Source organism: Crocuta crocuta, unplaced genomic scaffold (assembly GCF_008692635.1).
Source record: "Crocuta crocuta isolate KB4526 unplaced genomic scaffold, BGI_CrCroc_1.0 scaffold119, whole genome shotgun sequence".
Classification (NCBI taxonomy): Eukaryota; Metazoa; Chordata; class Mammalia; order Carnivora; family Hyaenidae; genus Crocuta; species Crocuta crocuta.
This window is the reverse complement of record NW_027551562.1, coordinates 3,410,356-3,418,471: the sequence shown is the minus strand read 5'-3', so window position 1 is coordinate 3,418,471 and position 8,116 is coordinate 3,410,356. Positions and strand designations below refer to the sequence as shown.

Here is an 8,116-nt window from a genome sequence, read left to right as displayed (position 1 = left end):
GTGGTGTGCCCCCCCCCCCCGCCATGGTGGGCTCCTCACAGGCAGAACCCGGGGGTGTGCTGCTGTCCCTGGCAGGGCTGGGCACCGAGCCCGCCGGGCGCACCTGAGGCTCAGTGAGTACCCGTGTGAAGTACACCGTGCCGGTCCAGGTAGGAGTTGGTTTATCACTCAGGCTCCAGTCTTGACCGTGATCTTGAGCAAGTTGCTTAACCTCCTCAAGCCTCCGCTTACCCGTCGGCAAAATGATGCCGATAATAGTTCACATCACATCCTTGTGAAGATTAGCAGAGCGTTTGAGAACCAAGGGCTTGGCTTGGGAAAGTGCCCGTAAGCCAGTTCAGGTGGTCTCTGCCACTATCACTACTACGGGTTTTACTTGATCATTATTGTTACTAAAGTGATGTCACGTTGGTTTTTACCCGCATGTTTATCAGCACAGCCTTGCAAAGTAGTTGAAGCAGGTACAGCGTCCGTTTTCCCGAGGGGCAAACTAAGAAAAACACCGTTTCAGAGAAAGACCTTTCAGAGAAAGACTGTTTGTCTGCCATCACTTTCGAGTATGACATGGCCACCGGCCTCCGGGAGAAGATGCCTGTATGTTAAAAGGGCAGGGATTTTATTCAGCCGGGCCCAGTGTTCACAGTTCCCCAGATTATCACTTCTCGCGTGGAGGAGAAAGCCGTGATTTACTAAGCAGACCAGCCACACTCCTGGGGACGTAGAGTTTGGCTTCCAGTCCCCTCCTCTGCTCCCCAAAGAAACGAGAACAACCCCCCTTACGAGATTTATCATGTTTTATTGCATGACGGGAAAGAACGTCAGGGGGCTTGCCAGTGGTGACGCCCTGTGAGGGGTAAACAAGGAGTGATTTATGGGCCCTAATCTCCCGCGGAGCAGGTAAAGTTGGTGGACGTGTTTCTCGCTTCCCAATCTCCCGGTTTAAACCCAGCAGCTGGCCGCCGAGGGTCTGGGCCAGTGCCTAGTGGCTGCCAGTTGGACGGATAGAAATGAAGGGGCGAATGGCCTGGGAGAGGAAGGATAGGGAAGCACGTGGAATTATAGGGCGATGCTGGAGGGCAGGGTGCTATGGGAAGAGAGCCATTTCGGAAGAGGTTTTCGGGGTGCGTGTTGAAAAGCAAAGGCAAGGAGGTTCTCATTACGGAACCAGGCTGCGCCCGGGCCCAGCAGGTGCAGAGCAGGGTAACTACCTGCCTGGCATATTCAGCGCCCCAGTGCCGCGTCAGGAGCTGAGAACAGAGGCCGAGGAAGGTGGGCGACGCCTGAGGAACAGCTGTGGTTTATAAAAGCCCTGCAGTTGCAAGGTCGCCTGTTGGGGCCGGGCATCCGGTGCACACGAATGAAGATAAGCACAGGAAGCCATGGGTGCCCGGAGGTGACCCAGCCTGGAGTGTGGAGGGGAGTGTGTTAAAGAAAGCCTCCTGAGCATGTGACACATTAATGGTTTTGTTCATTCTCTTGTTCAGGAAATAGGCACTGGCTTTCTCCCATGGGGCAAGCGGTGTGCCCGGTGGTGGTGGTAGAGTGGTGTGTAGGACGGGCACACTTGTGAGCCCAGGGAGTTCTCAGGCCAGTGGCACATGCCGTCTGGGAGCGCAGGGGATTCTGGGCAGTGGCGGTGCCTGGCCTGTCAAGGCAGCCGGCAGAGATGTCCCTGGGAAGGGCCGTTGATACTGAAATCTGAAGAGTATGTGGACAGCACAGAGGGATAAAGGACAATGTCAGCTGGTGATGGGGGAGGAAGATCTAGGTTACAATTTACACGGATCCCTCTGGGAGCTGCTCAGAGTAGGACTGGCATCTGAGGAGGTGGGAATGGCAGGTCCGGTCAAGAGGCTGGGGCGGAGAGCACCCCCCCCACCTTAATTCTTCTTTCAGACAACAGGGGCTCGCAAGAAAGTTTTATTCCGGGTGCTTGCATTTTCTGTGACACTGACCCGGACTGCTCTGGCTCAGGCTACTTTGCGTGTCTTCCGTGGAAATATCCCACCCCCTCAGCGAGCTCCAAATAGAGTCTATTTATTGTCGACACCAGACGCCGTTAGACAGATAGTGGGTAAGTCTGTAGCTAAATCCTGTTGACCTTACATCTAAAATAGCTCTTGAATCTTCCACCTCTCCTTTATCCCACAGCCATGCCTTAGTTCTGGCTTTCCTCTTCCCTGGGCAATCACCAACACAGGCCGATTTTTCTTTTTTGTTATCATTATCTTTTAAAATTTAAATCCAAGTTAGTTGATATACAGTGTAATACTGACTTCAGGAGTTGAATTTAGTGATTCGTCACTTAACATATAGCACCCAGTGCTCATCCCTACAAGTGCCCTCCTCAATACCCATCACCCATTGATCTTTCCTTCTAAGTTGCAAGTTTATCGTGTTTTATCACCGTTGCCGGCAGTGTAAAGATTACTTGGTAATTGTATCAGTGAGCCTTCCCTGCATAACAAACAGCTCCAAACCTTAGTGCCTTAAGCAACAAACTGTTGTCATTTCTCCTGATTCTGTGGGTTGATTGGACACTTTTTGTGGTCTCGGCAGCTTGGCTGGGGCTCAGTGGCATGGTCCACGCACTTGGGGGCTCAGCCGGGCTGGCTGGGATGCCTGGGGCCTCTCCTGTGGTGCTTGCCTTCCTCCAGGGGACGAGCTCGGGGGTTAACGTGGCCCCAGAATGATTCCTAGCAGTGAGAAAGGGGAAGTTTTGTGGACAAGCACTTTTTAAGCTTTTTGTCTTTTGTTATAAGGCTCATTGGCCAAAGCAAGTTACAAGGCCAAGTTCAGATTCAGAGGGTGGAGAAATGGACCTCAGTTCCTGGGGGGAGAGAGAGCAAAACCACACTGCAAAGGAGCGTGTGTACACGGGGGCCCAAGCAAATGCCAAGCAAACGTCCTGGTGGCTGGGAGGAGGACTATGGAAGTAGACAGAATGGGGGTGGCCCACTGGGGGCTGCTCTCTACCACTTACTGCCTTTGGCATCCTGCTCAGGGCTGCTCACAGGAGCTCTCTGAGCTCCAGTTGCCCATCCATAAAATGGGAATAATCACGGAGGCCACCCCAGGGATTTCGTGAGAAAATGTGTGGTCTCTGTGGCCCTCAGTGCTTGGGACACAGTAAGAACTCAACTGAGGGCCTCTGTTCTTCCTCTTCGGTGAGGTCTTCCAAAACCGTCTCCCACCCGGCCCACCTGGGGCATCCTAATCCCGAACTCACAGTTTTCTTTATCTTCTTCCTCAGGGACACTTTCCCCAAACCTTTTCTTTTTGCCAAACGGCATTTCACTTGAGCAAGAAGCAGCTAAAACTGTCCATCTGCTCTTCTCAACCCGAGTTGGTCATTTCTTCTCCCGTCACTCTCCCAGATATCGTTCGCACCCTCGTATGGTGAGGGTATTGCCGTGAGGTATTTATTTTTCTGTTTTCTCCACCAGCCTGAGCTTCTTAAAGGTTTACTCACCTTTCTGTCTCTGGTACTTGGCTGCGCGCACTGAACAGGATAGGTGTTTATTTCAAAAAACAAATACTTGATGTATAAATCACTGGGCGGGGGAGTGGAGCAATGGGTGAGTGCCTTTTAATCGTCCTGAGTCATTTTCAAAAGACTGCGGATGAGCAAAATGTCAAAAATGACTTAAGCTTTCCTCCTCTTCATCTTCCCTTTCAGTTGGGACCATTTTCAGACTCAACCTTTCTGACCTGGAAATGCCAGAAGTAACTATCATCGCAAGGGGCCCTGGTGAGCAGACATTTTGAGCTTTGTGGCCAGGACAGTTTCATTTGAGGACCGGAAGTGGACGGTCCCCCACCTCAGCCTACTTAGGTAAGTGACTGTGCTCTACCCCTCGCACGAGTGAGAGGTATTGTCCTTTCTGGTTTCTTCCACAGATGAATTTGAGTAGCGGAGGAAAGATGTTTTGTCTTGTTCCCTTTATAATTTGGCCTCCTCTTCCGGGGATCTTCCATTAAGAGGGACCGCTTCCTCCGAAAGGGAAAGATGTGGGGCCATTAGAACATCAAGTAATGTCTTTTTCTTAAAAGGAGAGCCCTCTGTGTTTTCAGTAAGCAATACTTACAAACCGGATTGGGAACAGCCTTGTATGACCAGTGTCTGGTGTCCCAAAGAAGGTCTGGAATGACTCTGTGCTAGAGTGCCTGTCAGCCCACAACTATGACCCACAGGGCAAAACTGGCCTGGCCGGTTTTTGTAAATAAAGTTTTATTGGTACCCAGCCACACTCCTCCATCCAAATATGTCTGTGGTTGCTGTCACATCACAACAGCAGTGGTGACAGAGGCTGGGTGGCCTGAAAGCCTGAAATATTTACAGTCTGGTCCTTAATGGAAGACGTGTGCCAGGCCCCGGGCTAGAGTTAAGCTGTCCACATCTGGCCACTCCATATGTGGCTACTTAAATGTTAAGTCATGACAATTAAACAAAATTAAGAATTCAGCCCTCATGCTCACCACATTTCAAGTGCCCAGTAGCCACATGGGACCCATGGCTACCATTTTGGACTGTGGACATTGAGAATGTTTCCATCAGTGAGGAAGCCTGGCTTGGGTAAACTTTGATCACCCTGGCATGTCTCTCTTCACTCTGCCAGTGTCTAACTCAGCTTGGAAATAATTGCAAGCACTGTGGAAGAAGGTTGGTGCTCGTATGTGTGCGTGCATAACTGTCCTTTATGATTATTGGTGAGGGCATCTATATATGTGTCTACCTACTTATCTATAAAAATGGAATTACTTTTAAAATTTCTTTGGACAGCCGACCTGTGGTTGCTGTATATATTTCCATGTGAAAACTAAGCCACTTGGACCTTGGGATTTATCAGTTTTATATATACAAATAAGTTGATACACATATGAGCCTTTCTGTGGTCGTAGGAAGGTCACACAGAGTATGAGGCCTCCTGCAAAGGGGAAGAAGCAATGGCCAGTGTCTCCATTGGCTGAAGACAGGGCCAAGGGAGATAAGAAACAAAGAGAGGAAGAAAATGAGCCCAGTATATGATTTTTTTGAGTCTTGGAAGAATGAGGAATTATGGAGACAAAAGGTAATAGGGAAGGGACTGTGGGTTTACTTTCCAAGAACATGTTAAACACATTGATGATGATTGGGACTGTTACCACATCTCAGAACTGGTTCCTGAGCACAGAAGACCCATGGGAGAAGCTTGGGGTTGGCAATGGTCCCGCCATCTTGGATGGGTCAGAACTGGGGGTATAATAGGAGGTTCTTCTTGTCGAATGAGGCAGTGTGCATTGCAGAATAAGAGGCCCAATCCCTGGGATACATGGTGTTTATGGAGGGGTCTGAAGAGAGAACAGAGAAGAAACTCTAGGTATCTAGGAGGTCTATAGGCAGAGGCCCTAGGTTGTGTCTTGAAGAACTGGGCTTAGTTGACCTTGGGTTGCCCAGGAACTAGCAAGCACAAAGCAGAGATTTGGGTGATGGAAAAAGATTGAGCTGATGTGTGTCCATACATGTAGATCCGAATGGGTGCTGCCTCTTCTCTCGGTTGGTCGTCAAGGTCATCACCATTGCAGGTGAGTACTGGAAGCACCTGAAACATGTGTTTCCATAACGGACCTTCAGACAATGGAGTTTAAGGCAGATGTGAAGTAATTAGAAGTCACAGTAAGAAAGGGTATTGAGTTTTTAGTACTTAGTATCAAGCACACCAGGGAAAACAGTGGTGATGGTGCTGATGTTAACAGTGATAATACCATCTATACAGTTTAAGCTTATTATGTGCTGGGTGCACCGTTCTGGTAACGATAATTATTATGATAATAGCTTCAGATTATTGTGCTAAACGCTGTAGTCACTTTTTCTCAGTATATGAACCCCGAGTATTCTTTTCAATTAAAGATTTTTTTCAATTACTTTATTTTGATATAATTGCAAATTTACAGATAAGTGGCAAAAACAGCCACACAAATTCCCAGGTACCCTTCGCTCGGATTCCTTAAGTGTTAACGTTGTACTATTTTTGCTCTATCCTTTCCTCTATTTTTTCCCGAAATAAGAAAATTCTTGTCACCACAATACAACTAAGTCAGAAACTGAACATTGACTTGCCACTAGTATCTAATCCTCAGACCTTATTCAGACTTCACCAGTTGCCTTCAGGGAAGTCCTTCATAGCAAAAGAAAACCCATTTGCTGTGTGTCCTGCTTGGAAAACGTCCTTAGTCTTGTATTTCGTGACATTAGCGTTTTTGACACATTGAAGCCAATTATTTTCCGGAATCTCCCTCAGTGTCGGATGCTCCCCCGTGATTAGATTTAGATTTTCTGCTTTCGCCGGGCTTCCCACAGAATTCCTGTTGGGTCCTGAGTGCCTCACATGGGAAGGCGGAGGCTCGTCTATCCCACTCCCTCCCGCGATGCTGGCTTTATCACTTGGTTAATGATGGGATCAGCAGTTGGTCAAGGAGCCTTGGATCCTTTCAGTGGAGAATGGGATCTAGTCACAAGGTGTGTCCACTGCTACTGATGTGGCATTGCCTCTAGGGCCTCTGAGCAGACAGAGCTGGGAAATGGGCAGTGTGTGTGTGTGTGTGTGTGTGTGTGTGTGTGTGTGNCTGTTGGGTCCTGAGTGCCTCACATGGGAAGGCGGAGGCTCGTCTATCCCACTCCCTCCCGCGATGCTGGCTTTATCACTTGGTTAATGATGGGATCAGCAGTTGGTCAAGGAGCCTTGGATCCTTTCAGTGGAGAATGGGATCTAGTCATAAGGTGTGTCCACTGCTACTGACGTGGCATTGCCTCTAGGGCCTCTGAGCAGACAGAGCTTGGAAATGGGCAGTATGTGTGTGTGTGTGTGTGCTTATAGATTCGTGCATACATACACACACATATACACGCCTCTGTATTTATAGACATATGTATACACATCAGNGAAATGGGCAGTGTGTGTGTGTGTGTGTGTGTGTGTGTGTGTGTGTGCTTATAGATTCGTGCATATGTACACACACATATACACGCCTCTGTATTTATAGACATATGTATACACATCAGCATATACATCCATATACGTCACATATATGTGAATCTACACACATAGGTACATCATCTAGACTATTTCTAAATCAACCGATATATTAAGACCACCACGAGTCCACACTGGAGACACTGGCTACAACGTTCTTGACATTGACATCTGTCTTAATGACGCTGAACAGTCACCCAGCCCCACTGCCAATACCACAGGCCACCACTTTTATTAAACTATAGGTTGGGCCCTGTTCCAAACTCTACCCTTACCGTTACCGCTGGTAACAACCCAGTGACCCAAGTATGGATGACGAAGCAAGACTCCCAGAAGGTAATTAGCTTACGCGAAGTTATGCAGCTAGTAAATGTGGCAAGTTTACAGCAAGTGCTTGTTTGCCTGCTGGCATTTGATCAGATGACCTGGGGAGATACCGCCGTCCCAGAAGAAAACCAGAGGCCAAGGCGGAGGAAGTGTTTGTCCCCGTGGCCCCAAGATCACTGACGCCCATAGCAGCAGGCACTGACATTCATAGTAGCAGGAAGGCGACAGCTTGGTGGTGGTCACTTCCTTCACTCCCCAGGATTGTTTACAGGCGGTGGCTCTGACGGAGGGGTGAAACACACAATGGGTGTGCAGAGAGGCATGTGGGGGTGCAGGGCTGTGCATCCATGGGGGCCTGTATGTATGTGCGCATGCACGTTTTCATGGGGGGAGGGGCGGTGTGTGGCTGCTGTCTGGGGCTGGCACAGACCTTGATCAGGTTGAGGGCGTGAATGGGGAAGTGGGCCTCTCTGGGGAGAGGGCACTTCCTCTCTTGCAGTGTGGTATCCCTGGCCGAGTTGCTTAAGCACAGAGGCTTTAACTTAAACACGTTCGTTTCCCTGGCTCCCAGCAGAACGTTTGTAGGTTGTGATTTTGTTGAGTGTCATTCGTGCACAGGAACATCTATTTCTGAGCTGTTTCTATGTGCCAGGCACTGTCCCGGGCAGACAGAGGGAGCTCACATCCTAGCAGAGAGTGGGGAAGGGGAAGAGACTGACGGTAAGCAGGGACATAACTATGCAGAGGGCAGAGTGGGGGATGGGGGTTGGGGGGGT

General features: G+C 49.2%; 1 protein-coding gene across 2 annotated transcripts in view; it reads left to right on the top strand.

Annotated features, from left to right (window-relative positions):
* Positions 1-8,116, top strand: part of ST3GAL1 (ST3 beta-galactoside alpha-2,3-sialyltransferase 1) — a 96,910-nt gene that overhangs the window by 13,995 nt on the left and 74,799 nt on the right. For both annotated transcript variants that reach the window (XM_077750038.1, XM_077750037.1), the window contains exon 2: positions 3,680-3,835. The gene's annotated coding sequence lies outside the window, so the exon portion shown is untranslated. The remainder of the gene's footprint in view (positions 1-3,679; positions 3,836-8,116) is intronic.